At 46.5% G+C, this 6000-nt stretch overlaps 1 protein-coding gene across 2 annotated transcripts in view; it reads left to right on the top strand.

Annotated features, from left to right (window-relative positions):
• The first annotated feature begins 5073 nt into the window (after window positions 1-5073).
• Window positions 5074-6000, top strand: part of SFMBT1 (Scm like with four mbt domains 1) — a 129687-nt gene continuing 128760 nt past the window's right edge. The window contains exon 1 of one of the 2 annotated variants that reach the window (XM_034438894.3): window positions 5074-5192. The gene's annotated coding sequence lies outside the window, so the exon portion shown is untranslated. Of the gene's footprint in view, window positions 5193-5640; window positions 5852-6000 lie in introns of those variants that run through there. The other variant, XM_034438903.3, reaches the window with a different exon arrangement.

Genomic DNA, 6000 nt, shown 5'->3' with positions numbered 1-6000 from the left:
AACATATCGAATAAATACATTTAAATGATGCATTAGATTTGTCCCAGTCACATACTGAATAAAAGCATATAATGTATTATATACAATAGTGTATGTATGGCTAGATTTATATATTTTATACAATCTAACTTTCATAAAATAAATAACTAATTTGCTGATTTTTTTTTTGTGGGAAATTATTAGCATTAAAGGATTCCTTGGCTGGCAGGCACTATTTGCATGGTTGCAGGAATAGTTGTAATATCTTGCATCTGGAGTGAATTCCGAATTCCAGAATTTCAGAAATCCAGAATTCTCTGGATTTCAATATTTATTTATATCTCATATATATCACCTTTTCCCCAGGAGGTCCTCCTGCAGTTATTTTATTTTACAATAAGCTTGTAAGGTAAATTGAACTAAGAGTAGCAAATTCCCTAAATCACCCAGTTTCCTTGACTGAGGATCAACCTGACCCTGCATTTCTTAGTTTCAGTCCAATTCCCTAGTCACTTCTTTGATGATCTAATTCTGTCTCTACACTTCAGCATTGCAGGTAGTGGCGTACCTCATGGTTAAAGCAATCTCCAGAAACTAGCAAGATAGTTCTAGCTTAGCAAATACAGTATAGCACCTCATAATAGAATAAATTGGAGCATGGAACCATACTAAGTCAGTCTTGTTCTTAGCATCTGCGAAACTTGAGGATCTCATATAATGAAGCTATCTTTGATTGCACATGCTTCCCATTCTCTGCAAAAGAAGTCTTTATCAGTCAAACATTTCAGTCAAACATCTCCTAGACACTTGGGCCTTAGATGTTCTAGTTGTTGTTGTTTTTCCCATCAATCATGTCTGACTCTTGGAGATGTTATAGACAAGTACTCTCCATGCTACCTTGTCAAGCAGATTCAGTTGTTAGATGCACATCTTTGTATCAGTTTTGATGTTATCAAACCAGCATGTTGTTCCACTAACCAAATGTTCTAATAGACTAGCAGTTAAAATGATCACAAAGTTAGAAATTTTACGGCATTATTCTACATTAGAACAGCCTTCTTCAATCTTATCAGCTGCAATTTTAATTTCCATAATTGCAGAAAGGATGGTCACATTGACTATTAATTGCGATCTCCTAACACATCTTGAGCATGCTAGATTGGGGGATACTGTATCAAGATGTTAATTTGCAGTTAAATTGTATTGGTTGAATTCTTGACATACATGACTTTCATGCATTCGTCAGTCCCAGCTGACTTCTGTGGTACAACTAAGAAGCCAAGGTAATGCCGCATCCCTAGTTATGATGATTCTTGGGCTCAGTGTGCTCTGTTATGCCCAGCATGATACAAGTTGAGATTATTCCTTGAGATGGTAATCCTTTTGGAGTGCTGAAGAAATCACATTGGCTTCTCCTGAAAGAGACTAACTTCTTCTAATAAATTCATGAACATGTGGGATAACTGCAGACTGTAATGGATCCTACTTGTTCAGCATTCATAGGCTTTCAAGCAGTGATAATGATGTAGGAAGAGTCATAAGGTGAGATTCTCCTGGGTACTGGTGGTGCTAGGGAAATATGTTCTCCCATTTCTCAAGTGTTGCACAAATAATGGTGTGAAGATCTCAGAATAGTATATATACAGTCCACTCACAAAGCAATCATGCTGTAAGCTTATTTTTAAGAAACATTATTTATATTTGAAAATAACTCCTGAAAAAAACTTCCTTGAAGAATACTAGAAGTATCATGCTGCTTTGCAATCTAAAATATTGACTATGCGTGGAAAAACAAATAAAAAGCTCTGTTAAAGATCATAGTTGCTATGGGTATTCTATTATCTTGTGTATGTAAGACCTGAGAGTTAAGAGAAACAAGACACTTAAAATAATTACCTCTGCTGATCAGATGTTGCAAAATAAGCTCTACACAGCTCTGGGGAAAAAAAAGAGTATTTGGTGCACTTCCAGAATCTTTGTGTTCATTTTTATTGAAGAGGCTGAAACTAGTCATTAATGAAGAGAAAAGAGAATGAAGAATCCAACTGGACATCTGCAGTATAACGGGAAAAAAGTCTGCCCTACATCATATTTTTATAAATAAAGTTTAAAGGCAAAGTGATTCAATATTCAATTTTCCTACTATTTTGCAAAACAGTTGCTGTCCAAGTCCATCCACATTATATTAGAAAGGAATTTACATAGTAAATCAATAGTATTCCAGTTATATTCCTTCTTCAGAACTAACTTTTGCTAAAAAAAAAGTGCAGTTTTATTTTCCATCATGTATAGACAAGGCCGATAGAAAATCCATTTTTAAATAGTTGGAAAGAGAGTGATATAATTTCAAGGAAGATCCAAGGATTATATACTTTTGAGAAATATTGAAGCTTGTTTACCATTTTATTACACGGAATGATTATAATTTTTTCATTTAATTACTTTTGTTTCTTTAAAATATTTAAAGAAAAAGTAATGAAACTAGAGCTATGTTTTTATAAGATGTATGTGATAACTCCCATTTTTCATTGGGGGGGTTGTGGCTTTATCTAGGAAGGGAGTGTTTGTTGAATTTTGCAGGTTATGATTGCTCTAAAGATCTTAGATATTCAAGATTTTAAAAACAACTAGTTTTAAGGTATTTTGCATGTGCTGAATTTCATTCCCATCAGTTTATGGAAGGGTAGGGTGGATGTTGTTGTCCCAAGGAAATTTACTTCCAAGATTACATTAACAAATTCCACATTCCAGGATGCTTCATTTAGTACTTCTATTTAGAAAGCCTATGGAGGGACCACCCCCTAGTGGTCGGACTAGATATTTTATTTTCTCACTAAAGTTGCTCATCTTTCGTCCCCTGCTGTTAGCAGAAAATGTCACTGTCTACACCCTGCAGCCGACTTTGGGGTTTTATTTATGTTAAGGAAAAACCCGACTCGGAAGAACCAATAAACTGTCGGTCTTGTAAAACAGAAGTGTATTCGGTCCAAACTGCTATTAAGATGGATTACTATTTTAATACCAAATATGCCCAGCGTAACCACCCCCATTAAAGTATCTTTGGCAAACAATCGAAGATGCTACATAAACAGCACAATTTGAAACCAGCAGTAAAACTGATCAGAGCATTTCTGCATTCAACCTAGAAACATATTTGTCCACACAACCATCAGACGAACGAGACAGCCTGGCCTGTCGCCCCTCCCCTCTTCGCACAGTCGCCGAAAGAAAACTAGAAAGTCCCCTTGCTGCATCTGCCACCAGCAGCTGAATCGGCCCAGCATTTTCAATGGGAGCGGAGGAATTCCTGGCTGCTCGACCTGATCCCCGCCTGTCTGGAAAAGCGCAGCTGAACCGCATGGCGACAGTTTCCTTCGCCTGGATTTTATTTTTATTCGCCTCCGTTCTCCCCGGGCATTCTTCCCGTCCGGGAGATCTCGCAGTGTTTGGTCTCTATATTTCTTGGCGCATCCCTTCGCTGCCGTCCGAAATCGACCATCTCGAGTTCCGTATGACTTTTCCGCACGCTGACCGGTTATTTCCGTGTGCTGTCAACTGGTGTCTGCAACGCGCGGAATAGGCGGCGTGCAGCCTGCAAGAATGAGTTCAAGGTTTAAAATAATCCCGATACCTTAAAGAGAGGTGTTAACGTGTAACGAAGGAAGCCCTCTTTCAAAAAGAATGGCGGGAGGGAGGAGGGGGGTAATTCGACAGTGAACGCCAGCTGCAGAGATCATGCCTACGCGAAAGTCCAGCCGTGTGGATGGGCGATGGCTGATTCAGGGGAAAAAATAAAAATAAGAGAGAATGCAGAAAGAGAGAGAGAGAGAGAGAGTCCTCGAAATAAGATCCCATTCTCCACCCCTTTCTCCAAATTGGGGTTCTTGCAAGGCTCCAGTTCGCTGGCAGTAAAATCGCTGTCCCTCTTTCGCCTCCTGTCGCCTTTAAGCTGCGTGAAACTCGCTCGCTTTTATTACTCTTCTCTGATTGCACAGGCGCGTGGTCATGAGGTTCTCGATGTTGCACAATCCTTTCCTTTTCCCCCATCTCATTTTGTTTCATTTTAATTTCGGCGCGGGGAGGGGGGGGGCGGCGGCGGCGGCGGCATTATTCATCTGGGTTTTCCAATGCCTTCGCAGCCGCAGCCGCCCTACCGTCTCCTTTGCCGCCATCCCCTTCCAATGCGAGCACGCACTTGGGCCGCGTTTCCGTCCTACATCTTTCGGGGGGGGCGGACGAGAAGGGGGGGGGCTGCAAATGGCTCCAGGATCCGGAGCGGGTTGCTTGCGAAAGTGGAAGCGAGATCAGAGGGGGAGGGGGAAGAAAGAAAAAAAAAAAAAAAGCAAAACTGAGCCTAGCTTGACATCGGCTGAGCCAAGAAGGTGTCAGTGCTGGGCCAACAAAACTGGGGGTGGGGCACGGGGTGATGGTGGAGAGAAGACGGGAAGGAAGTCAAGAGTAGTCCGAGCAACATTTAACTTGGCAATCGAGGGAGACGGCCAGACCGCGCACTATACAACGTTTTCGGCCGGGTATTGGTCGTTCTTAAAGCGGCTCCGTACCGGAGTCAGCCGGTTTCAGTAGAAATAAACAGCCTTAAGTTGTTGGTGGCTCTGCAAGCATGGATGGAGAGCCGAGCTGACTGAGCGTCTGCCTTACTTCTCCCTCAAACCCTCCGGTTGCCTTCATTCCAGCACGCCGAGGGATTGGAGGTAGGGGTGGGGGGGGGCTTTTTTTTTTTTTTTAAAGCTGCTTTTCATTCTTCCTCCCTTCTCCGCTTCGGGGCCGCAACCTTCACAATTGCGCGCCGAATAACTTGAGGCAGGTGCGCGCCCCGCGGGAAATCCTCGGGGACAGGGTGGCGCTGCGACGGGCGGAGGCTCGCGCCGCCTCACGGCGCACAAAGTCAAGGAGAGGCTCAAGTTTTATTTTTTGGCTCCGGGCCCCGGGTGGGCGGGAAGGGTGTGGAGAGGAGCCCAGAAACCGAAGGGGCCCCGTCCCCGGCCGGCGCCACGGTTCCGCGTGTCCGAGCGCGAGGGAGTGTGCAGCGAGCGCCCAAAAAGCCAGAAGCGAGGGGAGGGGATCGGGGAGAGAGACGGCGGGCGCATGCGCTTGGGCCGACCGTGCCATATTGGAATGAGGCGGTGAGCGGAGCGCCGGCGAGCCTTGCCCGAGCCCCGGCAGCGGCGCAGGGCTGGAAAAACTCCCCCTAGGTAAGACGGGCGCGGGATGCCTGCCTTCGTTGGAAGGGCGGCGTCCGGTGTAGATGCTGGGTACGTTTTGCCGCCTGCCCGACCGCCCGGAAGGTTTTTTTTCGGCTCTTGAAGTTTGATGCGGGAGACGGCGAGGGAGGGCGGTAGCAGCAGCGGCGGCGGCGGCAGAAGCAGCCGCCGCCGCCAGGCAAGCAGGCGGAGCGCAGCGCCAGGGGAGGGGGAGCGAGCGAGCGAGCGGCGAGCGCTTCCCTCCGATGCCCGGGTTGGAGCCGCCGTCGCCGCCACCACCACCGCCGCGCCGCTGCAGTAGGAGCGCCAACTCTGCGCGCGGGCGGCGCTGGTGCCGCTCTCCGCGCAAGTTCCCGCGGCCCGGGGGAGGTGCGCGTTGCGTCGGGGAAGGTCTGGGCCCGGAAGGGGGCGCCAGGTTGACTCTTTCCCTTCTCGCCTTTGCCGCCCTGATGCGGTCGCGAAAAGTTGCGAGACGGTGGGCGCGGAAGCTCCCTCTCTCTCTGCCCCTTTGCCGACTGCGGGGTTGCTCCGAGCAAGAAGGGAATCTCTGCCTGGCCTCCCCCGGTTCCCTCGGGAGTCTGAATGGGTCGACGGCCGAGCACTTGGGCGACACTTTCTTCTTTTTTCCCCCCCCTCTCCCCCACATTCAAGTAAGTCTACGGGTCGGGAGAATCTCATTTCAAGGTAACTTCCCATGAACTTTTTTTTGTGGCCATGTGTATTCTTGGAGGGCCGGCTGGTTGAGAAGCCGTCCTCTTCGTCGTCGTCTCCCCCCCACTTTTTTTTATTAAAAAAAAAA

This window comes from Pantherophis guttatus, chromosome 2, assembly GCF_059756535.1.
Source record: "Pantherophis guttatus breed Tessera chromosome 2, ASM5975653v1, whole genome shotgun sequence".
Taxonomy (NCBI): Eukaryota; Metazoa; Chordata; class Lepidosauria; order Squamata; family Colubridae; genus Pantherophis; species Pantherophis guttatus.
Note: the sequence above shows the minus strand (reverse complement) of the source record. Positions and strands in the feature narration are given on the sequence as shown.